Source organism: Neofelis nebulosa, chromosome 5 (genome assembly GCF_028018385.1).
Source record: "Neofelis nebulosa isolate mNeoNeb1 chromosome 5, mNeoNeb1.pri, whole genome shotgun sequence".
In the NCBI taxonomy this organism is placed as follows: domain Eukaryota; kingdom Metazoa; phylum Chordata; class Mammalia; order Carnivora; family Felidae; genus Neofelis; species Neofelis nebulosa.
In genome coordinates, this window is record NC_080786.1 from 133,144,946 (window position 1) to 133,172,785 (window position 27,840).

Below are 27,840 nucleotides of genomic sequence, written 5' to 3' on the forward strand. Positions count from 1 at the left end.
TGCTTGATGAGTTCCTTGTATACCACAAGCTCTATAGGCCTCCAGGCATGTAGTAGTGCCTGAGGGTCCAGCATATCCAATGTCAGGGTAGACTGCTTTAGTAGAGTGCAGCATGAACAGCTGCTCTGCCTGTGAGTTCCCTAGGGGAGGCAGACATATGCAACCAACTGCTTCCCTGGTGCTGGCATTGAATCCAGCCAGCAGAAAGGAGATAGACATTAGTAGTAAATTAGATACCATGTGAACCTGGGAATTCAGCTATTCTAGCAATCTTTTGAACAATGCCTCCTTAATTATCCTGGAATTTCTCATTTCATTATATCTGCTTGCATTTGTTATCGATTGTTACGTAACAAATTACCTGAAAATTTAATGTCTTAAAACAACAAGCATTTATTATCTCAGTGTCTGTGGGTCAAGAATTTGGCAGCAGCTTAATGAAATGATTCTGGTACAGGGACACTTACGTGGTTTATAATCAAGATGTTGGCCAGACCTGCGGTCATTTGAAGGTTTGACTGGGGCTGGTGGATTCACTTCCAAGCTCATTTATCACTCATTTATCTGTTAGCCAGAAGCCTCACTTCTTTTTCACGTGATCCTTCCCATAGAATAGCATGGCAGCTGGCCCAGTGTAAGATCTGAGAAAGAACAGCTACCAAGAAAAAAAAAAAAAAAAGTGTAAAAATACAGATGTGACTCCTATACTCTCTAGGAGGACCAGATAGTCGGTCTTGAGGCTTCTGCCAACAAAAACAACACCCAAACTAGTGGGACTGTCTCCAGTGGAGATATTTCAGATGACACCATTGGGAACACACAATGTAGTTCAAACCACTGATACTAACACCAAAAAGCAGAATCTGAACCACTGATTTCCCTAAAAGCCAGTTTCCCTTGACAGAAAAGAATGGATTCTGTATGGCACATGGTCCTCAAGTTCCGCTCTTCCATATCAAAATCTTAAACACTTCACTGGTAGAATCAGTGTCTATGCCCTAAGTACGAAAGGAGACTGACAAAAGTAATTTCTGGTTTCTATCTTGGAGAAGATAACCTCCCACTATAATACAGAAAATTTTCCATTATGGTATTCCAAAGATGCTGGACAATAACAAAGACTAAAAGTGTCCAGTCCACTTCTCTACTTAGCTTCACAAAATCAACAAACATCCACTTCTATATTTAAATTTGCAAACAGCAGTACCAAACCATGATCTATAATATAATCTAACTTATAATTTATATTATAATGTATTATAATATTTTATAATAATATAAACCATGACCTATTTATAACATCCATGACCTATGGATATGACCCTTAGATCTATATCATGAAAATGTCTCCATCGTGACATTTTATAATCTGTGGATTAAGTTGTAAAGTTAAACACTACCAGCACACCCTATATATAATAGTAGAATATTTGTTAAAATAAATAATTGAGAGATCTAGGGTGAACACAGAAGTAGATAATACAGTTCTGCAAGTAGTCATAAAGCTATAGTTGACATGACTTACTTCCTCTACCACAACTTCCATGTCCCTTTGTTCTTAAAAAAAAAAAAACAGATTCATCTACCTACTCCTCATTACCAATCCTCCAGTATTATTCCATACAATTCTCTGAAAATATTCTGCATATAGATCCATTTCCGCAGGCCATCTGTCTTTCCAGACAAATTAGATAGTGAAATGTTCTGGCACAAGCTTTGCCAACAGAGAGGATATCTCTTCCCTGTTTTCCTTCAAGACCACTTCTAAGTCTATAATAGGACCAGAATCCAGCTCTGGCTGGTGCATAGCCATCAGTAAACAAACTCATTCATTTTCCCCCAATCAACTAATCTAAGGGAGATTCCCTCTGCAATCAGATGCAAGAGTTGAGGGGAGATGTGGTCATACAGCAAGGGTAAGCTTATTGGGAATATGAATCGCTTGTTTATTCAATTTAATTTGGTCTTTTGGAACTGAAATCTGGCATTTCAACTTAATGTTAAAGGGCTGCTACACCATCTAAGTGTAGTGACTTAGGTTCAGATATCACCCAGTCCTTAATGTACAGTGCAGGTCCTAGGAACACTCAGGGTGCCATGACCAAAAATTTAATCTCTGTTAGGAACAAGGAGAAAACCAAAAGCTGATTCTCAAGAGGAATAGTTATCTGCCAGAGACAGCATTGTAATTTCCCTGCCATAGACTTCATTCATCCAGATCTGCCATAGATATTTGGATCCCATAGGTCTTAAAAGATACACAGCAGATCTACTGGTCCAGCTAAAAAGCCTTCTCTTGCTCTGTAACCTACCAACCTGGAAGGTAGGCCTTTGGGCTCCTTGGTTAAAGATTTGGAGTAAATGTATATGCCCTTTCCAAAATACAAAAAAGACCACCAAGCATTGTGCTGCTTTTTTAGTAGTAAAGGAAACAAATCTCACAAATACTGAAAAACAGAATCAGATGTTTTGCTCATATCTATACTCTATCCAGGAAAGGTTTCCACTTCACAGATCTGAAGGAAAAAAATCAAATATTAAAAAGTATCCTACCTGAAACTTTTACTTAGTGTTAATCTCTGGAAGAGAGAAATAAATAATGTTTTAATGTAAAAAGAGTGGGGCCTAACAAATACTTACTCTAGAAGGTATTTTATCTTACTTATTAATTATTTAGGCTTATTAAATCTTTAATCTCTGGCACGTTTGGAAGTTACAGAAATTAATAAGGCACGTGCACAAAGATGACTCCAACTCATAAAGCATTTCATATTTTCCGGTACCTACCACAGGCACTGTATGGCTCTTTTTGTAATCTCAATAAATGTTTCTTTGAATAACTGATGGGATCATCATTAATGTGGTAGAACAGAAATAGCATGAACTTTGGAGCCTAAAAACATCTAGATTCAAATCTCATGTCTAATACTTATCAACTCTGTGACTTGGGGGCAAATTAGTTAGACTGAATAATGGTCCCTCCAAAGATATCAACTTGCTAGTCATTCGAACCTGAGAATATGTCACCTTACACAGCAAAAGGGACTTCACAGATGTGATTAAATTAAGGATCTGGAGATGGAGGGATTATTTTGGATTATCCAGGTGGGCCCGATGTAAGGAAGGTAGGAAGGTCAGGGTCAGAGCTTTGATGATGGAAGCAGAGACTGGAGGAACACAGCCCTGCTGAAACCTTGATTTTAGAACTTCTAACCTCCCAAACTGTAACAGAATACATTTATGTTGTTTTGAATGACTAAAATTGTACTAATTTGTACAATGGAAAACTAATCCAGACTCTCTGAGCCTTAGTTTCCTTATGGGAAAATAGAACTAATATATTTACACTTTGATGATTAAAAATAATTTTAAAGCACTCAGCACATAGTAAGTACTCAATGAGTGGCAGCTGTTATGACACGTGCTGTATTGTTAGAGGTGAAGCTTAGCATATTAATTAAAAGCTTACACACTAGAATCATACTAAAGGGTATTTCTTTCCAGGCTCTACCATTGGCCAAGTCTAGGTTCATCTGTAAAATGAAGTTAAGGATAGGCTCAGCTCATAAGACTGTTGTGAGGATTAATTGAAAAATTTCATATAAAATACTGAGCCCCACATCTGACCCAAGGTTAGCACATAATAAATATTGGCTCCAACTACTACTGCTATTCCAACTACTGCTGTTTGTTTTTGCAGTTTCACCACTGAAGCATTCAAAAACTATCTCTGTAATTTAAAAAGACGTCTCTGTAATTTCCTGCCACCAGATGACTACATCTTGCCATGGTCACTCATTCTGAACTTCAAAGAATGAAGTTGGCCTGGGGCTTAAAATGGTAGCTCTATCCTGGGCTCACCCAGATTTAACCCTAACTATTAATTCCCCCCAATTCCGTTCCAAAAAGAAGAAAAAAAAATCTCTTTATTAAAATAACTAAACTAGGCTTCAGTAAACATTAATAACTACTAAAACCAATAATGTTTTTGCTTTAGTAAATCACATCCTACGGTACAATTACATTTCTTATTTCTTGTCCTAAGCATGTCTTTACCAGTTTATTCTCAACTGTTTTTTATACACCAGCATCTCTTCCTGACCACTACATAATTTAAAATATATATCCTAGTGCTCACATTTTCATAAATCATGAAGGGTGTTTTAAACAGCCCCTGTTTCAGTACCTTTCTTACACTTACAAAATTTTGTTATAAATTAGAGATAAAATATAATAGGAAATATAAATCAAAATGTTGAACATGCATAGACATGATTTATTACATCTTAAAGCACTTAGAATGGGCGCCTGGCTGGCTCATTCAGTAGAGCATGTGTCTCTCAATCTCAGGGTCGTGAATTCAAGCCCCACGTTGTTCATGGAGCCTACTTGAAAGAAAGAAAGAAAGAAAGAAAGAAAGAAAGAAAGAAAGAAAGAAAGAAAGAAAGAGAGAGAGAGAGAAAGAAAGAAAGAGAGAGAGAGAGAGAGAGAGAGAGAGAGAGAGAGAGAAGAAAGAAAGAAAGAAAGAAAGAAAGAAAGAAAGAAAGAAAGAGGCACTTAGAAAGTGAAAAGCTGAAAAAATAGAAGGAATTAATTTCTGATTTTCATAAGATTTTCTTCTGATAGTATACTCATGAACATCACCGTCATTGTCACCATGAAAAACCAGAAAGAGAAAAAACATTCAGCTTACATGGCAACAATTAGCTTTCTATTTTAGGTGGAAGGCTAATGTGTGTATATTCACAATACTCACATTTGTGCTCATTCACATCAAATGAGTTAGTTGACGTAAGAACTTTCTTGTCAACAGACAAAATTTGAATTAGAGTGCATGTATAATTTGTCAATAAAACTAAAATACTTTTTTATATATATTTTATTTTTCATTTTTTTTAATGTTTTATTTATTTTTGACAGAGAGAAAGACAGAGCATGAGCAGGGGAGGGGCAGAGAGAGAGGGAGATGCAGAATCTGAAGCAGGCTCCAGGCTCTGAGCTGTCAGCACAGAGCCCGACGTGGGGCTCGAACCCACAGACCACGAGATCATGACCTGAGCCGAAGTCTGACGCTCAATCGACTGCGCCACCCAGGCGCCCCAAAACTAAAATACTTTTGAAGGCACCTGGGTGGCTCAGTTGGTTAAGCCTCAGACTCTTGATTCTGGCTCAGGTTATGATCTCGGTTCATGAGATATAGCCCTGCGTTGGGATCCATGCTGGCAGTGCAGAGCCTGCTTGGGATTCTCTCTCTCCCTCTCTCTCTCTGCCCCTCCCCCCACTTTTACTTTCTCTCTCTCTCAAAATAAATAAATAAACTTAAAATAAAAACACTTTTGAGAGTAAAAGGGAGCATACTGTTAATAATTATGTCAGAAAATAGATGTAAACTGGGACTGACCAGAAAATCTGGGCATGTGGTCAATGTGGTCCTCATTGTTTGAGGAGATGTGACATCACCCTGGATGGAAGCATCTGGAGGGAAGGGGAGAAGGTACAACCACTACACCAGTTTAAAGCTGACTCCACCTGAATATTTACCATTCCCCTTAGTTGGTGGCAAAGTATCCTTGATGTCAACTGAAAGAAAACCAACCTCAAAATAGGTTGGTAAACACTTTATTCATTGCCTCGCTGAGAACTATAGCCCAGGAAACAGTATCTCAGATTGGTCTGAAGAACTCCAAAGCTTGTTAGCTACAGGAGATTGTAAATACAAAAAGGGGAGAAGTATAAGTGATTCCAAGCAGTTCTCCAAATTTTTTCACATCACAAAATATAATTTGTTACAATTGTAAAAATTAAGGGTTATTGATTTCCACATAGACACGAGAAAGATCCTTAGGTCATCTTAATACATTATGCTTCTGTCATATCTGATTGTTTAAAAATATTACTTGCATGCCTCTGCCTATCTGGTTTTCCAGTTCTTACTTTTTGTTTTTTGGTTTTTTTGAAAGTTTTATTTATTTACTTTGAGGGAAAGTGGGGGAGGGGCAGAGAGGGAGGGAGACAGAAAGAATCCCAGGCATGCCCCATGCCCCGTCAGCATGGAGCCCAATGCTGGGCAAAATGTGGGGCTTAAACTTACAAACCATGAGATCATGACCTGAACTAAAAACGAGAGTCAGAGGCTTAGCCTCCTGAGCCACCAGTCACCCCTCCAGTTCTTGTTTTTGATTCCTCCTTGAGGTCAGTTGAGACAGTCACAGAAGGCTTACTACATTGGTCGCATAGGGCAGCAGCTGTAGTGCACATTTACCAGGCTGCTTGACACTCTGGGTTTCAGGCTAACCTAAAACAGTGATCCAAAGAAGGGAATTAGAAGCTCTAGATACTCACTGTCGTTCTTCCCATTCCCATGATTATCTTCTTTCGTGATTTATTTCTGATGTAATTTCATGCACGTTTATTATTCAAAAAACTTTAGTATCCTTGTGTGCTAGGTACGTTCAGAGATGAATAAGAATTCTTAAGGAGCAGCAAATCATATAGAAAGATCAGAACACGAGCATTCATCAGTGCCATCAACATTGGCCTTACTATGTAATGTAGGCAGAGGTTTGGAAATGTACATACAAGCTAGTGATAGCATGTGGGGAGGGGTGCCTAAGAAAATCTGATGAAATAAGGGATGCATTTATAGAAGGTGTAACCCCTAAAATAAGAACAAACCCTGTGGGAATTCCAGGCAGGGGAAACAAAATTAAAAGGACCAAAAACTTGAAACTTTGGTGCAGAAAGAAACTAGAACATTTTCATGTAAGCGTATACCGGGCTACTGATGGGATATTGAGAGTGAAAATGAACAGGAAGGCTTTGAGAGTATCATGAAGGATTTTGTTTGCCAACCTAAGGAGTTCAGAGTTTAACTCTTCCTGAAAACCCTTATAAAAATATATACATTGGTGTGGGCCTGAAAATCTTTATATACATATATTTTAGGCTCAGGAAGATTCAAATGTACTTCTAACATTGAGAGCCCCTGAGATAGGAAAGTTTTTAAACTGGAATTAGAAGGGGGTAGGGGTTACAGCTTAGAGGTAAAAACCATGTGGTGATAGAATGGCTGGTAAAGAGGTGATGTACAGGGATGCATATAGAATTTAGTTACATCCTAGCTTTCTGGCTTGGGCTACTGGATTGATTTTAATCACATTAAACTGTAACCAGACAATGTTCCAGAAGATTTCACCCAAGGAACATGATGTTTTCTCAAAAAAAAAAAAAAAAAAAAAGTTAGATAGGTACTACTTTAACAGCATATTCAATGAATCTGAACTTTATTTTGTGGTGGAACAGGAATTTGGAAGATGCTGACATTTTCAAGTGTTGAGGCTAATAATTCATTACCTTCATAGTCTTTTATTAGGCAGGCTAGAGGAAAGAGCTATCCCTTTGGTGATATGCAGACAAAGCAATTCCCACACACCTCTCTGAAGAAGATGCTGCAGACAGCTCTGCTGAGCCTTTATATGGCAGTGCTTTTAACAGAATGTTTTTGTTTTCATCTGGTTATCAGTTGTAAGAGGAGGATGCAGGGTGCTGAATGCTATCTTTCCTGTTTTCCAGATTTGACAATTAAAGACCATGGCTGAACACAACAGGTCCAATACTGAAAGGACATGTGCCTTTCTTTTCCATTTATTTCCAAATGTCTCATAATTTCTTTGACAAGCAGAACAGTATTCTGTTTACCCCTCACCATCATTACACTTCGGTAATGTGAAGGAAGAGGCAGGAGAGAGAGCAGAGCTGAAGGAAGACAGGGTAATAATTAGAAATATTTAGATAATGCTTACTGTATGTCACAAATGGCTCTTTCTTTTTTAAGTTTATTTATTTATTTTGAGAGAGAGAGAAAGTGAGCATGAGCTGGGGAGGGGCAGAGAGAGAGAGAGAGAGAGAGAGAATCCCAAGCAAGTTCTGTGCTGTCAGCTCAGAGGCCAAGGCAGGGCTTGAACTCAGGAACCTCAAAATCATGACCTGAGCTGAAACCAAGATCAGATGCTTAACCAACTGAGCCACCCAGGCGCCCCTGCCAGAAATGGTTCTAAACACATTTAATTTTGCTCTCCTAACAGCCCTTTGAAGTAGGTACTATTATTATCTTCATTTTTCATAAGAAAACGGTGGCATAGAGAAGTTAAGTAACTTGCTCCAGGCTACACAGCTAGTAAATAGCAGAGCTGGAGTAGGGAACCACATCCAGCTTCCAGCGTTGACACTATGGACCAGAGCTGAGGAGTAGCTACATCCACACCTTTGGGCCTGGCAAGAATTTGTTTCCATTGGACAGATGTATACTCTGCAAGTTGTCTGGGAGTTAAACCAGTTTACCAGGGCCTTGGAAGAGGGTGCTCATGTAACATATGTCCATAGGTTTCAGAGAAGGAACCAATGAAGAGAGAAAGGTTGAAGATCTAGGAGAGTATAATAATTACTGGAACAGGTTCTGGAGAAGGTGAGACAAGATGAGACTTCCATAGGGGCATCTCACTGTCAGCACAGGGCCTGCTTGGGATTCTCTCTCTCCCTCTCTGCCCCTCTTGACCCACCCCCACCTCTCAAGATAAATAAATAAGCATTACAAAAATAATAATAAGAAGAAGAAGACTTCCACAGACGAAGGACTACCTTTCACCAGGAGAAAGGACAAGTGAGGCTATAGGTGACTTTTTAAACACACATTGAAAACTGAGGTGAGTCACACCAGATGAGGCAAGAAGAAAACCCGGTGCAGAGCGTGAAAAGTCAGAGTGTTTGGGGAGTGGATGGTTTGGAGAGGTGGCTAAACAGGTTTGGCAGCATCAGAGGCAGGACTGGCCTCATGGCTTGTGGCTACAGGGGTTAGGGCCCAGTGCAAAACGAAAATCAAGACTCCTAGCCAAAAAAACTGTCAAGAATTTCAAGATAACAGTAGGACAGTGCTGAAACAGGCACATGCACAAGGTCTTTCTGAATGTGGGGCCTTACGAGACTCCGAGGTCACACGCCCTGCTCAAAGGCTGAGGGAGAAATGATTCTGTAAATCTGGGCTGGCATCGGCCTGACTCTACACTAAATCAGATTTCTGAGTCACTCCACTTCTTCTAACTAAAATCTCTCCATAAGGAAGAAGAGAATCAGGTGGTGAGTAAATCCTGCCCCCCCAACCCCCCACCCCACCAGGCAGTTTTCTACCTCCTGATTTTGTAGCTGAGTGAAACCATGACTCTTCTTTTTCTGTAATAGAGGGTGTTGATTTTTATTTGTGAGCAAGTCTTGCTTATCATCCCTAAGTCTTCCGCTCCATAGTAAAAACATAAATTATTACCTTAAAAAGTGACTATATTTCAGGGCGCCTGGTGGCTCAGTTGGTGAAACTTCTGACTCTTGATTTCAGCTCAGGTCACGATCTCACTGTTGTGAGATTGAGCCCGAGTTGGGCTCTGTGCTGGCAGCACGGAGCCTGCTTGGGATTCTTTCTCTCTCTACCTCTCTCTCTCTCTCTCTGCCACTCCCCCATTCTCTCTCTCTCCCCTTCTCTCTTTCTCAAAATAAATAAACAAAAAAAAAGTGACTATATTTCTTAAAACAGGGATCACATCTTCTAATAATACGAAATTATTTTATTGTAAGAGACTAGAAAATATCCTCGCAGGGTTACAGAAAAAAAACAAAAGGTGTTTCTGTGGAGGAACTTAGAGACTATTCAATTGCCTATAACTTGTTAAATGAGTTACAAGTCATATTCTATAAACATTACATAGCAGGTTTCAAATTATATTTAATTTCAGAAAATTGACATTTTATGAGGGTGTTTCCTTCCAACATAAATCTCACTTTCTTACCAAAATAAATAAATAAATAAATAAATAAATAAATAAATAATATAACAATAATGTTTTTCTAAATAGAATTTTTTTTCAATTATTAGCTGGAAATATTTGCTTTAGAGCTAATGAGATAATCAAATATTTGTTTAAATACTTGAACAACCTGGCTTGTGTATATAACTCTTATAGTTATTTTTGTTGCCATGAACTCTCAAAGATACTGAGCATTCCTGGTGGTTATGTTTTTAAAAATATTTATATTATCAGATTAGCTGAAACTATTTTAACTATGCTTGCAGAGATTTTGTGGCAGCCAAAAGGCACATGAAGAAACATTTTCAAAATAAATAAAATTGTGGAGATAAAACAAAGCAGGTAGTATCTTCTAGTCCTCCCTCCTGTCTTAAGAACATTTGTTAATATAAATATGCCATTTTTGAAAATCTGTAAACTACAACCATTTGGTTGTATATGTACCTCATTTTTTTTTTCTTTTTACTACCACTATAGAAAATTTCATGGAGTCAGGTTCACATCAAACTTTGAACTGGCTAATTATTATGTCTGTTCTTTGAACAGTCTGTCAAAATCTCTCTGTTTTTTTCATCTGTGTAATGGAAGTTTTCAATCCTGAAATGATTCTAGAAGCACCTTAGAAAATGTAATGCATATAGAGAGGAGCGATTCACATCACCCTGTCTTTTAACCCTAACGTCATGACATTGAAAGGCTTGGACATATGATGCCTCTGAACCACAGTCCTTTAACAATAATCATTATATAACAACAACAACAACAACAACAGCAACACTTACAGGGCTTAGATGAGGATTGAATGAGACTATATTATTAAAAACATGCTGCTCAACTATAAATATGTAGGTAGATACATGGATAGATGATCGATCGATAGATACAAACATACCTACATAGATAATAAGAGAGGCATATCATGCTGTGGGAACACGAAATTCCCAACATAATATAAGACATAATATGGATGCACAAATAATTACAGCACATGGGAAGATTATAAATGCCCAAAAAGTAGTATATGGGAATAATGTTGACTGATAATATTTCATTTTCTAAAACACAAGTTAGTCGGATCAAGATGCCTAAACTGGCATATTAGGAACAAAGTTTAGGCATCTGATCTAACTTGTATTATAGGAAAAAAGAAGCATGATCAGTCAGCATTATTAGGTACAAGCACAACCAGTTACATAATTTGTGAGGCTCATTACAAAATGAAAATGCAGGTCTCTTTGTTAATTGTTTTTTAATTTTTTTTTAATGTTTAGTTGTTTTTGAGAAAGAGAGAAAGAGAGAGAGACAACAGAATGAGCAGGGGAAAGCCAGAAGAGAGGGAGGCACAGAATCTGAAGCAGGCTCCAGGGTCTGACCTGTCAGCACAGGGCCCGAAGCAGGGCTCAAACTCACAAACGGTGAGATCCTGACCTGAGCTCAACAGACTGAGCCACCCAGGCGCCCCTCTTTGTTAAAATTTTATTGGGAATTTCAAAACAGTGACAACTGAACAGTAAGCCAAAAGGGCAGGGGCAGTTCTAAGTTCAGAACTGCCCGGGTGGCTGCACTGGTATTTTCCTCGTAGAGCAGAAGGTAGCCTATGCCTCCCAGAAGGTCACATAAAATAGGGAATTCTCAAAATATAAGGAGGGATCGATCATGTGCCAGGTAGCTAATAAAGATAACAAAAGTCCATTATAGAAATAAAATATTTGGGGCGCCTGGGTGGCGCAGTCGGTTAAGCGTCCGACTTCAGCCAGGTCACGATCTCGCGGTCCGTGAGTTCGAGCCCCGCGTCAGGCTCTGGGCCGATGGCTCAGAGCCTGGAGCCTGTTTCCGATTCTGTGTCTCCCTCTCTCTCTGCCCCTCCCCCGTTCATGCTCTGTCTCTCTCTGTCCCAAAAATAAAAAAAATAAAAATAAAAAAAGAAATAAAATATTTTTCTCAGGCAGGTAATCAAAGTTATGAAGTTTGGTCTACTTATTCATTTCACTCTGAAACTCAGAAGTTTATCTTGTGAAGAAGACCCCGATAATAACATGTTTGTACAACATAGAAAATACATCCACAGCCTCTCTCTTCTTTCCAGCTTCTTTCCCTCAGAAACCATCTTAGACGTCCCCAACATTTCTTCAAATTAAGATTGATCTTAAACCATTCCCTTCGTCTGACAAAATCATCATTTTTCCATTGCAGTGAGAATGCATTGTATGTACGTATGTATGTAATCCGACACTTCTGGCTTACATTCTCTCAGCCCAGTCATGTGATTCTGGTAGAGCTGAGCTGCCCTCCCATACCCCTATATTTCTGTTAATGCCAATGAGACCCGGGCCCAGCCAAGTTTAAAAACCCCTTTTCCCAGCCACAGTGGTCTGATAGGGACACTGTCAAGCTTTAATATACACACCAGCCAACTAGGGATCTTTTAATAGGCAGATTCTAACTCAGAGAGTCTGCATTTCTAAGAAGCTCACAGATGAAGCCTCTGCTGCTGTTCTGTGCACAACACCGGGAGTAGCAAGGACCTAGATGTCTCCCCCAGGGTCTAGGGTTCTGCACTCTAACCAAACCAGGCCAGTCAACACACAGAAAGCCTAGGGATGGCTGAGCAGAGCTCAAAAGAGAAGAAGGAAGGACCATTTTGTTTCTTCAGTCCATTGTACCTGATGCCAGTTCCTCCTCACTCCAGGCACACAGGCCAATAAATCAACTTTTTGTTTAAATAAGGCTGAATTGGATTTCTTCACTTGCAACCAAAAGAATACTTAGAGTGTAAACTCTCTTTAGATCTAATCTGACATTGCCCAAGATGTCTTGAACAAAATCCTATTCCTTATTTGCTACATTTGCAACCTATCTACCTTAAAGAATTTTGAATTCTGATTCATGATTAAAAGAAATAACTAGGAACAAATATGTAATTGCTAAATTACTTGTTACATGTTAGAAAGCCACTTATTTTTCTATTATATTAATCATTATCTAAGTAAAGCTAATGTAATACTTAAAAATTTTTTTTTCAACGTTTTTTATTTATTTTTGGGACAGAGAGAGACAGAGCATGAACGGGGGAGGGGCAGAGAGAGAGGGAGACACAGAATCGGAAACAGGCTCCAGGCTCCGAGCCATCAGCCCAGAGCCTGACGCGGGGCTCGAACTCACGGACCGCGAGATCGTGACCTGGCTGAAGTCGGACGCTCAACCGACTGCGCCGCCCAGGCGCCCCATTAATGTAATACTTTAAGGCTTCTCTTTGATCAACTGAGTAAAAATATGGTATTCATTAAAAAAATTTATTTCTACTGTGCTAGCTTCCTGTGTTTCCTGTTGACTTCTCCATGGGTAGCTATACCTCTGGAACCAAAACAAGGGGTACAATATAGCTCCAGTCTGTTGTGGGGAACAGACATTTGTAGAGCTAAACTGGTATCCTAAATAATATGCTGTTGGGGTCTAAAATCACACCAAGTTCATATATGTCTACAAACCACACTTATCTATAAAAGTGTAAACTACTTGTTATTAATTCTTGCTAAAAATAAGTTTAGATCATTGTGCATTTTTAAAATTAGGCTGTTAACTGCACTGTGGACTAAGTTAGTCATCCTCTATTCACATGGCATAAATTATTAACTACCCTTCGAGAATAGATGGGTGGCAATTCTGAAGACAAGGTTAAGTAAACACAGAGAAGTCTTCCTAGTAAAAAATGAATCATTGCTCTGAGAGGTGGTAATGTCATAGTTCTCTGAAACAAATAGAACAGATATTCCCATTACAAGTACAAATAGTAATCAGCAAATTCACAAAACATGGTTGTTATCCTTTTGTTAGAGCAATTGATATTTAGTTCAAGCCACAGTTTGTCAAAACTGTCATTCTGTAAAACTAGAATAAATCCAAATAGCAAAACGACTTTCCCAGGTCAGCTCTTGCTCACAACCTTTATAGGCCTCTTCTTCTGAAGGCCTTATCCGTGCCCTCCCACCCATGTGAGGTGCTTGGCATGGGCTCCCCTGGCGTCCGCAGAACTACACCACACGTGTTCACTTTTCTGAATGTCTCACTTCCTTTTCCTACAACCCTCTGCATAGTTAAGTATTTAGGACAAAGTTAGTGTTTTAAATATCTGTTTACTACATGGACGAGAAGGTTGGCAGATGCTACTTCACAACCAATTTAATCCAAACATAAAGGGCACCTTACATTTGTAAGATGCTTACGTAATGCTGATGTAATCTGCTTTGAAAAAATTCATATAGCCTCGGGTTTTTTTCTTTTCTTTCTCTGTTAACATGAAGGGGACCTGGGTGGCTCAGTCAGTTGATCGTGGACTCTTGATTTCAGCTCAGATCATGATCTCACAGTTTGTGGGATCGAGGCCCACGTTGGGCTCTGTGCTGACAGGGCAGAGCCTGCTTGGGATTCTCTCTGTCTCTCTCTGCCCCTACCCCACTCGTGCTTTCAGTTTCTTTCTCTCTCTCTCTCTCTCTCTCTCTCTCTCTCTCTCTCTCCTCAAAATGAATAAACATTTTTAAAATTAAAAAAATGTATTAACACGAAAAGGTTTTGTTTTTCCCATGTAAAATAAAGCTACCCAATGTTGTTGAATTTGGCTAAAAAAAAAACCAACAAAAAACTATAGGTGTTGTGATTGGCTTCAAAAACCTTCAAATTCAAAGTAATAACCAAGGGTTTAATACTATCAATGAGATTAAAAAAACAGATAAGTACTTTACACACTGACCCAACTAAAGGAAGGAACTTATGTGTTTTTTTCTGCCATGAATTATATCAACAACTACCACTAGGGGGTGCTTCATCTCTTCTTATTCACAGTAAATGGACTGCTGCACTGAAGGCACATGCAGCTATACCCATGAGCCAGTATTTCCATTCTTCATTGGATGTGCAGGTTAATTTATCCCCCAATTTTATATTAACCAAACTATGGATATATTTGATATCTTCAAAACAATAAGTTCACTTATGTTTATTGAATATTCATCAATTTACTCTCAAATGATCACTTTTCTTGAGACCTTAACTCTGAATGTAATTTTTCTCTGTTTTCATGGCTCTATGGACATGATAAAAAATGTGTTCATAATCAAAAGCCATAGATTTTTCCATTCCAAAAATAGGTACCAATTATGTATATGCTTTAAAAAATTAGAGGGAGAAAATAATTTGGCAACTATCTTTAATTTAATTATGATTTCTCTAACTTTGTCAGTGAATAGCACACTTAGTGTCTCAGTAAGTTTTCCATGATGTTCCAGGCCAAAATAAATAGCCAAAGTTCTGTTCGTTAAGTAGTTAGATTTAGCAACTTAAGAAGTATTTAGGTTCTAACAACTTAATAGCTATTTGTAAAAAAATATATACATAACAGAAAGAAAAAAATATTTCATTCATTATTCCACACTTACTTATTAATTATCAGTTGCTGTTTAACAAATTACCCCCCAAATTTAGTGGCTTAGAAAACAAATACAGTTGACCCTTGAACAACACAGGGGCTAGGCATACCAGCCCCTCTCATAATCAAAGATCCACATATTAACTTTTGACTCTCCCAAAACTTAACTAGTAATAGCCTACTGCTGACCAGAAGCCTTACCGATTATATAGCTTATTAACACTTATTTTGAATGTTATACTGTATTCTTACAATAAAGTAAGCCAGAGAAAAGAAAACATTATTAAGAAAGCCATAAGGGAAACTACATTTACAGTACTGTACTGTATCAGAAAAAAAGCCATGTACAAGTAGACTCACACAGTTCAAACCTGAGTTGTTCAAGAGTCAACTCTATTTATCATCTCATCATTTCTGTGGGACAGGAATTTCGGAGGGGCTTACCTGGGTGGCTGTCTCAGAATCTCTCCTGAGGTTGTAGTCAGGATGTCAAGTAGGGCTGGACTTCCAAAACAGCTCATTCACATGACTGTTGACAGAAAGCTTCAGTTCCCTGTTGGCTGTTGGAAAACAGGTTCAGTTCCTTGCTACGCGGGTACCTCCATAGGGCTGCTGGAGTGTCTTTACAACGTGGCTGCTGGCTTCCTCAAAAACAAGTGATCCAAGGGAGAAAGCAAGCAGGTGTTTGCAATGCCCTTTATGACACAGATTTGGAAACCACACACCATCACTTCAGCCATATTTGATCTTTTAGAAGCAAGTTACTGAATTCAGCCCATACTCAAGGTGAGAAAAATTAGTCTCCATCTCTTAGAAGAAAACTTATCAGATAATTTTGGACACATTTTATAATCACTATACTTCTCAGTGAGGTCCATGCACCTTTGGGCACTATATTGGTTAATTTCTGTGTCAACTTGACAGGGCTAAGGAATGTCCAAATAGCTAGTGAAACATTATTTCTGAGTGTGTCTCTGATGGTATTTCTGGGAGAGATTAGCATTTGAATCTGTAGACTGAGTAAAAAAGATTGCCCTCCCAGTTCAGGTGGGCATCACCTATCTGATGAGGGCCTGAATAGAACAAAAAGGCAGAGGAAGGGCAAACTTGCTCTCTGTTCTCTGCCTGAGCTGGGATACCCATCTTCTCCTGCCTTCAGACATCAGCACTTCTGGTTCTTGGGCCTTCAGATTCACAGTGTGATTTACACCATTGGCTCCTCTCATTCTCAGGCCTTCAGGTTTGGATTCAACCTCTACCACCAGCTTTCCTGGGCTTCCAGCTTACAGACAGGCGGATCGTGAGACTTCTCAGCCTCCAAAATCACATGAGCCAGTCCCTCATACTATGTCTCTTTCTATATATGTGTGTATGTATGTATGTATGTATGTATCAATCTAGCCATCCATCCTACTGGCTCTGTGTCTCTGGAGAACCCTGACGAATATAGGCATTGTACACTCAAACTTTGGAATCAGATTAGAAACCATAGCCTCGTGGGGCACCTGGGTGGCTCAGTTGGTTAAGCTTCCAACTTCGGCTCAGGTCATCATCTCACAGTTCATGGGTTCGAGCCCCACATCCTGCTCTGTGCTGACAGCTCTCAGAGACTGGAGCCTGCTTCAGATTCTGTGTCTCCCTCTCTCTCTGCCCCTCCCCACTCATGCTCGGTCTCTCTCTCTCTCTCTCAAAAATAAACATTTTAAAAAATTAAAGAAAATAAAGAAACTGTAGCCTCGTTTCCTGTTCCACATTGATTTCCATGTGCCATCTGCTTGTGATCACAGTGACCTCAGAACACTCAGCTTCACAAAGTTATGTCTGTTATAACAGCAATGTACCACAATCCACAGTTGAAATTGTAAGCTACCTGAAGCTAGTAGTTCATTTGGTGGCCAACAGATGTTGCTGTGTTTCCCTTGAAATTTTAAAACATGTCATACAGCTCCTGTGAGTTCATTGTAGCCCCCACTGGACTATCCCAGTGCAAATTAGGGATCCATAGACTTAATTACCTTTTTCTCAGAGATGAAAATTAAGGTTGAATGTATATTTTAAAAAGCCCTTCTAAACATGTCAATAGTTTCTGTATTTGTGTTTCAAACAAATTATAAAAGAAAAATGAGGAAGCTATTTCTATCCATAGTATTGAAATAGAATGAAAGTTTTATCTTGTTATAAATGCGTGTGGAATGTAAAAGTATTCAAGAGCAGAACATTTTTCCTCTGCCCATTTTAGCCAAACTTCAGCTGAATATGAAGAAAAAGCAGTACAAGAATGAAAAACACAACATAAAAAGAGTTCAGTTTAAAAAACAATCAGTATCCAAGAAATATTTCCTTCCTTTTTATTAAAAAAAAAACACCTTTTTTAAGGGTTTTTAAAAACTTTTTTTTTTAGGCTTAATTTGTTTTTGAGAGACAGAGAGAGAGCATGAGTGGGCAAGGGGCAGAGAGAGAGAGGGAGACACAAAATCCAAAGCAGGCTCCAGGCTCTGACGCGGGGCTCAAACCCACAAACCACGAGATCATGACCTGAGCCAAAGTCGGATGCTTAACCCCCGCCTCAAAAAAACACCTTTTAAAGATTCTCCTTTCCTAATATAATGGTATTTTAGAATTGGCCTGGAGTCTGTGCCAAATGCTTACACAGAACATCTATTTCCTCACCCACAGGAAGTTAGTCTTCAATAAAAAGAAAGCTCAGGTAATGAAAGATCTTCCTGTTAATTACAGCAGATAGAGAAACAAACAACAACAAAAAAAACCCAAAAAACAAAAAACACATTTCTCTTTGCTCTTTCCTGAAACCTCACTAAAATAACAAAAAAAAATTTTTTTGAGGGCATAATGCCACAAAAGCAGAGAAGAAAGAAGAGGTGATGATAATAGAGAATTACAGTCCACAAAATAGAGGAAGATGGAAAGCTGATAACCTAGTTGTAAATGGCTTATGTTTCAGCTTTCTCTGCTCTGCTAAGTACCAGAAGAAGAAAAATCCCAACTATAAGCAAGTTGAGTCATGCCACAGAAACTCAGAACATACCATCAATAGAGGCACTAGGTTTGCAAGTAGGGCTGAAAATAGGAGAATTTGTTAAAAGTCTTTTTTTTTAATGTTTTATTTATTTTTGAGTGAGAGCATGCAAGCAGGGAAGGGGCAAAGAGGGGGGAATAGAGGATCCGAAGCAGACTCTGTGCTGACAGAAGAGAGCCCAATGCGGAGCTCAAACTCACGAACTGTGACAGCATGGCCTGAGCCAGTCAGACCAAGTGAGCTACCCAGGTGCCCCTGTTAAAAGTCTTAATAAGGAGTTAGGAGGTTCTTTAGTCCATGCAGGCACATGACTTCTATGTATCATAGAAGATTCCTGCTGATAAGTGAGATGTTCAGTGAGTCTACTCTCAGAAGTGACATCTCTTCTACTCTGGGCCTTAAGAAAGTTGACCATCAGGATTACACTCCATCATGTGAGATAGCAGAGAAAGTCTTCTGGGGAAACTGTCTAGCCCTATAGATATGGGTGGCCAGGAGTCCTACAGCAAGACTGCCAGCTCCTTCCTGATTGCTCCACAGTGAAATCTGACACTTGATAAGCTTTCTGTGAACATACAGCCTCCAATCAGCACTTTAGTGCCCCACTCTTTTATTTTGAAATAACTTGTATAAAAATGTCCAGATCAGAACAAAGATCTCCTGTATCCTTTTTCTTCAGTTTTCCCAAACATTAACATTTTACTGAATATATATGATCACCAACCTCCTCTTTCTCTCCCCTTCCCCATGTGTGTGTCTGTGTATGTACACATGCATGTGTATAGGAGGTAATGCGCTCATTATCATTAGTTGTATTCTGAACCTTTTAAAAGAAAGCTTTGGGCTAGATGTCCCATCACCTCTTAAACTTCTAGTGTATATTTCCCCCAAAGAAGGACATTTTTCTACCCAAGTTTGCCAACTGTCTAAACTGTTTGGTTTTTCCTTTTTGATGTAGGGTTGTGCCAAAGAATATGTGTTATTTTGGGGTTTTATGTCTCTTCAGATCCTTTCAACCTAAAACAGTATTTCTCAGTCTTTGACATCTTTATCAGTTTTAAAGAGTACAAGCTTCACATTCTATTGGATGACCCTCACAGTGTGTCTCAGGGCCAGATGCAGGTTATGTATCCTGGACAGGAATACCATGGAAATCATGGCGAGCTTTTCTCAGGGCATCTCATCCGGGGGTACAAACGTAGCAAAGAAAAAAACAAAAGCAAATACTAAGTATCAGAAATTTCTAAAAAGTTCAGGAAAGGAAATGAAGCCAGAGTTTTACTATTGTAAAGAACTAGGAGGAGTCTGAGACCCCTGCTTGCAAGCCAACAAATTAGCCTGCCAGAGTTTCATGGATACTGGCGAAAGAATGAAGATTCCTGGACCAGAAGCAAAGAATTTCATTTCTCACAGAATAGCAAGCAGCGTGAACCTCACAGTTGCTGTGGCTTCCCTGAGGACCCCTGAGTTTAGGGAACCCCAGTCTTTTATAATGGGCTGAAAGCAAGCCTGTATGACCTTTGCCCCAGAGTGGACATTAAACAAACCTGTCCCCTGCCCTGGAGGGAGGCAGTCACTGTCTTCCAAAGCTGTTGATTATGCATACACTCTTAAAATGGTAGTCTGGAACAAAAGCTGTCAGTGTCTCTAGTAATAACATGTGCCAAAATGCATAAAAAAAAAAAAAAAAAAAAAAGGCCATGAGAATTGTCTCCCAACCACTACGTGACTCACTTCTGAAAATAATTGCATAGCCATAATAGAGTAAATTCTGGATATTGACTTAACCAAAAATTGTGACTTAAATACATTGGGAATGGGGAAGAATGGAAAGAGTGTGCTGAGAAAGGTGAAATCACATAAAAGACAGTGAATCCTAATAGTCTATAGTAGGAAATGATTAGACAAAATGTAAACTAGCAAACAAGAAAGAGAAGTAAAAGTGTGTTATTTTTTAAAAAGGAGAACAAAGTGTTGAATGTGGTATTGCCTCTGAGATATAGTTTTCATAGAATGGAAAAGTTGGCCCAAATAACTGCTTTTTTTTTTTTTATCATAAGCTATTTGACATCTTAAATTATGCACACAATTATTTTCATAAAAATTAAAATACAATGTAAAAAGACAAAAAGAGATTTCCTGGAGCACAATAGTTCTGTTATAACCATAAGATTACATATTCAAGAAATTTAATCTGCCCTCAAATGTCTCTAAGTATCTAACAGGAATACAGGCACCTGATTTTTTGAAAAAGTGTCTTTCAAAGGCATAAAGCCAGCCCCCTTATCTTCAGGACCAGATATTCAGTGAAGGTCTATAGGACAACACCCTCAGCCCTAGTAGGTATGATTGGATTTCCACTCTAGCATTCACAGGGCTCAGTGATTACATGCCCTCCTCAAAGAATAGTGGAAAGAGAAAAACACCTCATTGCTGGTGTAGTGTCTGTAATAATCTCTCCCAGCTGCTCTGGGCTGTATCCACAACAAAGGAAGCTTGACTTTGTGCAGCCCTCCAGGCTGTTAACTCTCAGGAGCCCATCTATCCATGTCGGCAAATATGGACAGGAGCAGAGGTGGGTGAAGGTGGAAAAACGATGGTGTTGGGATGTTATAAAAAGTCAAGTGTTATCTCATTTAATCTCTTCTTCCACATGTAGGTTATTGTACTTAAAAAAAAAATCAAAAGTCATGAAAGTGTATATAGAGGAAAGTAGAAGCTCCCATACTCTGTAGTAGGAGGGAATGAATCAAGAAAGAGGAAGGCATAATGTAGGGAACGGAAATCAGTGTAAGAAAGGGCTAAGGGATTCAACCAGATGACGTAAATTGGGATCGCAAAATGACAGCTGTGCACTGGCATAGATGACATCCAGTTCCAATTTGAGTAGTCAAAAAGATCGGGAAGAAATTTCCTCAGGTACAAGATCGGGAAGAAACTTCCTCAGGTACAATATCCCAGTAGCTGGCAAAGACTTTGTGTTGAATAGGGGTTTCTGAGCTGACGCACACTCATACTGAGTGGGCATTATTATTTATTATCTCAGGCCAGCAGGCATTAACAGGGTGATGGACATGTGGTATGAACAAAAGAATATGCATGAAAAAGTAATCATAACTTACTACATGGCAAACCTGTAGCTATTCTTTATAATCATGTGAACACTGAATACTAATCCAAACAAAATGATAAAATAACCAGAGTGGAAAGATGAGTGAGTGGATGAGGGTACACGAGTGTGATAGGAATGGGAGGGAAAGAGAACTAAATCCTCATTTTCTATAGTAAGAACCTGATAGATAATGCATAAAACTGAAAAATCAAGAAGTAGCCAAATAAGCATGTTATTTAGAAATGAAAAGGTAAACACCAAATTCAGCCGCTAAATAATTGGTGAATGCAGTTTCCCTGGAGAAAAGAAGATGGGCAGAAAAGGAATTGGTGTTTTTCATTATTATTTGCCTCTTTAAGTTTTACATATATATATATGTCTTTAATATAAATAAAAAGTAGGGTTTTTTGTTTTGTTTAAGAAAGAAGGGAAAGACGGAAGAGAAGAAGGAAAGAAGGGAGCAACGTGTCTACTTTTCATCTGGTATAAGCTAAAAATATTCATAGAAACGTCAAATCCAAACTGCACTTGGTAGTTCCTCTAAAGTAGACTTATTTTGTTTTGGTAAGTTGCAGGTAAAGAGACAGACAAAACCTATACAGGGAAGAATCCCCCTTAATATTTACAGGAATGGGGAAATAAGGGCAGGCTGAGATGATGCTCTGGCATGCCTTGGAAATACATGTTCAGAAATGAGTTATCCACAGTATGCTTCCAAAGCCATAAACATTGCATTTTTTATTTTCTTAGCTGAGTTTTCAGTTACCAGCAGATGTTATTGAGCAATCTGGAAATAGATATTGTAAAAATAAAGCGAAAAAAAATGTCTACCCACACCTTTTCTGTCATTGCTATGTTCTTGTGGTTGACACTACTTCACTCTAACAGATATTGGCTCTTATAAAGCCACCAACAGCCCAATTGTCATTTGATTTTCAGAAATATTAACCAACATGGTGTAATTAGAACCAAAGAAAATGTTGTGTAGATGACACGTTGTCATCACTGACTTAACCCCCTCAGAAGTTTGGGGAAAGGTCAAGTTTTTATTTATTTCTTTTGTATTTTTTTTAAGTTTATTTATTTTTGAGAAAGAGAGAGAGATTGCATGAGCAAGTGCAAGCAGGGGAAGGGGCAGAGAGGAAGGGAGAGAGAGAATCCCAAGCAGGCTCTGCACTGTCAGACAGAGCCCAAGGTGGGGCTGGACCTCATGAAACGTGAGATTATGACCCGAGTCGAAACAAAGAGTCGAATGTTTAACCAACTGAGCCACCCAGGTGCCCCGGTCATGTTTTCATGTCTACCAATGATGCATTTTGTGCCCTGTATGAAGGTTGTTTTTATTTATTTATTTGTTTGTTTGTTTGTTTTAATTTGTTTTAATATTATTTATTTTTGAGAGAGAGACAGAGACAGAGACAGAGCACCAGCAGGGGAGGGCAGAGAGAGAGTGGGACACAGAATCTGAAGAAGGCTCCGGGCTCCAAGCTGTCTGCACAGAGCCTGACACAGAGCTCAAACTCGTGAACTGTGAACTGTGAGATCATGAGCTGAGCCAAACTTGGACGCCCAAGCGACTGAGCCACCCAGGTGCCCCTGGAGGCTGTTTTCAGAGGTTGCTTCCTGGTGGATGTATATTCCTGGTGCCCCCAAACCCTCTTGCTATAGATACAATTGTCTTACCTTCTTGAGTGCATTTAACTTATTAAGCCATGAAAAATTGATAGGTACAATGAAACTCAGCTGGCACCAATTCCTAATAAGGCTGTCCATAGTATTACTTTTTAGCACTATTTCTTAATAGATTTTCATTATAAAACATTTGCTAACTCAGGTCAAATCCTTGGACTCAAAATAGGAAAACCACCTAACTTAATGTCCACACCCTTAAGCAGCCACCCCTTGCTTCTGTTAGCACAGTGGAACCAACACAGTAGGACGGGAAAAAGATACACATTTAGAACTGACTTACTAGACTCAGTAGAACTGACTAACTCCATGAGTGTCTTGCTATTTTTGAGATATTTAACCACTTTGAACCTAGTCTCTCTATCAGGAAAATCAAGAACATAAGTTTTTCTTTACACATGCTCTACCATAGTAAGTACCTTACTTACAGAAGACACTCATCAAATACAAATGCTTCCTTGCCTCTTCTTGAAGGATGGGGAAAGAGTACACAGGCTTCATGCCTACTTTTCCTTTTACATGACTAGGTTCCACACGCCCTCCTTTTGCTTGGGATACAAGAAGAAATTAGCCTATGAAAGACCTCCTTGTGAACTTGTATTCAATTCTCTTCAGAGGAGGTGGAAAATCAGATCAATCCCTTGCTCTTTCACTTTTGAGTCTGGACTTCTTAAATCATTGAGAGAGATTTTTTTTTTTTCCTAGTGACACTGTCAAATCAAAGGCTAGCCAGGGCCAACTGGATTGCCCTCTTGGGAAGGGGTCTCTTAATAGAGATTGCTTGATATCAGTAACTCACTGTCATCAATTTTCAGGAAGTTAGGAGGAAAGGCAGTGAAGAAAAATCACAAACTATAAGAGACAGAGGTGGGGATAAAATTTTTTTCATAAATTAGCAGTTTATAAGGAGGAATTCCTTATCTTTTCTCTTTGGGTATCATCTATAATATGATCTTATGTTTGTGTATTCTACACAAAATGGAAACATTTTAGAGGTCCTTAAAATAGATAACCCCAATGTGTAGATATAGAAACTGTTCACAGAGACCAAGAGCCTTGACCAAAATAATACAGTTAATTAGTAATGGATCCCATTTCTGTCCATGCACTTTCTTTTCATGTATACAAGTGTGTACAAAACCTGTATTTTTGTGTGCTGTAGAGTTATGTCACTGCATTGTTGTTCTATTTAAGAATTAGATACTAGGCTTTTGATTTATTTTGAGGAACTCTCAACAAAAGTCATGCTTTCTATTTAGGTGAGACAATTTAAGTGGCGAGTATAAGAGGAGAAGCTGGGTGGTTTGAGAATCCAAATAGAAAATAAGGAAATTGTCTGACACCTCATTGCTAACTCTAGAAATAAAAATGAGACTGTTGTTTCCCTCCTTCATATTGTTCTTAGGTCCTTCTCTGAACGCAAAAATGTCAAAGATGCTTTGCTAAAACCCAGAAGGCTGCTATGCAACCTACATATGAAATTATTTCTCTCTGCCTTTAATCCTGAAGATCTAGAATTCTGCTATTTAAGAAACAAACAGGTTGTGTCAGAAGGAAGGAGAACATAATAGTAGACATCTGAATCAACTGTCAATCTAGTTTTCCAGCTTGTCATTGCTCCTTAGACACTGTGTGCAGATCTCTCAGAAATGAAACTGATTTACCATAAAATGTGCCTGTTTTCCATTAAATCTTGCTCGTGGCTCCACTGAGGCACTGAAGTTACCAACATGTCATGGGTTCACCCTGCAGGGCCACCTCTTGGTCTTGTTAGTCCAGAAAATGAACCATGCATAAGAGAGGCCTTGGGGAAAGAGATTTTATTTGCATCAGTTATTTTGCACATTGCTTAAACTAGAGATGTTAGCAGTTCTTTGAAGAGAGCAGCATTAGTCAGACCCTTGGGGGCAAGAGTGGGAAATGGAACTTACCCTCTCACATGCTTGATTGAAACATGTCAGTTGAGGCAGGCATAGGGCAGGACATGAGAAATCTGTTTTCAGAGGCTTGGTAGAATGGGTGAGGGCAGAATAATCCTTCATATCCTAGTTAAAATTCCAGAGCTGCTGCATGCCCATCATATGACTTTGATGGAGCCCTTTAACCTTCAAAATTCACTTTCTTCATATGTAGAATGGGCATGATGTGACTAACTCAAGAAGTTGTTGTTGGAATAAATAACATATGGAAGGTCATCGTCCCAGTTGTGATCATCAGTATGTACACATAAATGTCATCAATCTTAATGATCATGATCCTGATGATTAGTTATTTTAATCCAGGCACTGCCATTTACCAGCTGTATAGCTCTGGGTGCAGAATTCTGAGTTTCAATTTCTTCCACTGGAAAATCAAGAGAATCATATTTACCTTGCAAAGTTGTTTGGAGGACCAGAAATGGTGTATGGAAAGTACCCTGTCCCAGTACCCAGACCAGCTCAAGTATATTCTTATGATAATTTGTTGTTCTCATTGCTTCCATGGCTACCTATTATTTACATAATAATTTGTTTATACTTGAACTATGTCATGTTTGATATTAAGGTTGGCTCTTCCTGATATGATAAATTTTATACACCAGTTCATCTGATAAATGTTTACTTAAGAAATAGACAAGGCTTCTGTTTCACTAAGTGTCTGTTCCACCTCCCTTGGGCATAACTACTCAAAAGATTGTGGCTGAGAGTCAAACCAGTATCCTCTACTATGAGCAGGACTTATCAGAGCCACTGTGAAAGGGACGCCCAAAACATTCCCCAGCTTATAGAGATATTTACTTTCAGCAATTTTGTCAAGGCAGAAAACGCAACCAGGATTAAAGTGTCTAGGGAACATTTTATTCCTTCTGGCCTCAACTTCCTGAGTGTCTATTGTCATATGCTGGTTTATCTGTAGAAGAAAAATGGACTTTACTGAATAGCATTCTGGACTTATTAGTCATCTAGCCTACACACTTGATACCAGAATCTTGAGTCAATTGTTAATTGGACCCACATGGTTGTAACACATCTTTTAAACCGTGCCAAAATGCATTCTTTTCAAGTCGAAGAAGAAGAAGAAGAAGAAGAAGAAGAAGAAGAAGAAGAAGAAGAAGAAGAAGAAGAAGAAGAAGCGGCAATTGAGAATACAGAGCTCAAAATATGGAAGAACATGTAGTTTCTTTTGAAATCCTAAGTACGTATTTTTTTTGGCTCTATGGTGCCAGTCTATCTGCCTACCTCTTCCTACCAATTTAACCCTCTTTGGCAGCTGTTACTTAAAGATTCCACTACCAGAATTGAAGTTGTCCTTCTAGAGATCTCTCTAAGGATCCTAAAAGCCCTACTCTTGAATTAGGCCTATTTTTTTCCTCACAGACCTATGTTTCTAAATGAGATTTGTGAATTAGTTGATGAAGTTGAAACTCCCCTTCAGGGAAGTTAGGCCTCTTCACTAACTATTCTATAATATGTTGGTTTCGTTGTCTTAGCCTGAGTTTCATCCCAAAAAAGAAGAGCCCGTGACAAGGCGAAAGTAATTTGGGGGTAGTAATCCTAAGGAATAAGAGTAAAGGTCCTGGTAGAGTGCAACTGGGAACAGAAAGATAAACCGAGGTGTATTATCAAACCGTTCATTACTGGGCAAGTGGACCTTGATCCTGCTGGAGACTCTGAGATGCTGTGTAAAATGTGAGTCAGAGTTGTTCACCTAGGGCTGAAACAATAGATGATTTGTCCAGTCTCCCATCCTCCACTGGTCAAGGGTTGCCCATTGAGATGTTAGCATTTTCTCCCTTTTGGGTTTGTCCATGCAGAAGAATGGCTGAACAGGTTCCCACAGGCATCTCCCCACAGAGGTGACAAAGAGGCCAGAGCAGAAAGTAACAGTGTCACAGGGCAGCTAAGATGAGGTGCAGTCTAGTTTTCACCTGCCACTATGATGACTGAAGTAAAAAGAGCTCCTCTGAGGTAATATAAAGCAAGGCACAGAGGTGACCTAATTGCTTATGTGCCTGCAATGGTGTCATTCACATTAATAAGATTTTCTTCAGTATTTTGTCAACTCTCACAAACTGTAAACAAAACCTCATCACTTCCATTCTAAAGCCTGACAGTAGAGAGCCCGATGAAGAGCTTGAACTCACAAACTGCGAAATCATCACCTGAAGTTGGACACTTAGCTGACTGAGCCACCCAGGTGCCCCAATAGTTAATGTATATTTTTAAAACTTCCCATGGGTCCACCTTATTTTCAAATTATACATTTTAAAATAAAATATTCATTGAGCAGTTATCATGCAAGATCTTTTTGAGGACAAGGCAGGAAACAAAGAATAAAACATATCTTCCCCACAAGGAGTTTACCAACTACTCAGGGGAGAAAGGATAAGACAGATAATTTTAAAGGTTGAGTGAAGCTAATAAAGGGAGTAGGAGCAATACTGAATATATGCTAAATTTGTAGCAGTTACTCAGCAGATACTAATTAATGCTATAGAATCCTACACAGACATTTAGAACATGATAGCCTGATCTGACATGGAAGGAAACAAACATGGATACAAACACATAGAAATGTTGGACAAAATAAAGTTAATCTGTTTTAAATACCTCTGCTCCAAAGAAGAAAAGAGCTATTTCCAGAAGTCAAAATTAAAAACTGCCTTTGGAGGAGTGCCTGGGTGGCTCAGTTGGTTAAGCGTCAGACTTTGGCTCAGGTCATGATCTCACGGTTCATGAGTTGGAGCCCT

The 27,840-nt window shown here is 39.0% G+C and overlaps 1 long non-coding RNA gene across 2 annotated transcripts in view; it reads right to left on the minus strand.

Moving 5' to 3' along the window:
- Nucleotides 1-374: 374 nt before the first annotated feature.
- The window catches only part of LOC131512713 (uncharacterized), a 118,170-nt gene continuing 90,704 nt past the window's right edge, over nucleotides 375-27,840 (minus strand). The window contains exons 3-4 of one of the 2 annotated variants that reach the window (XR_009262264.1): nucleotides 15,718-15,833; nucleotides 375-655 (exon numbers count right to left, since the gene is read on the minus strand). This is a non-coding gene — a long non-coding RNA (uncharacterized LOC131512713). Of the gene's footprint in view, nucleotides 656-15,717; nucleotides 15,834-25,894; nucleotides 26,001-27,840 lie in introns of those variants that run through there. The other variant, XR_009262263.1, reaches the window with a different exon arrangement.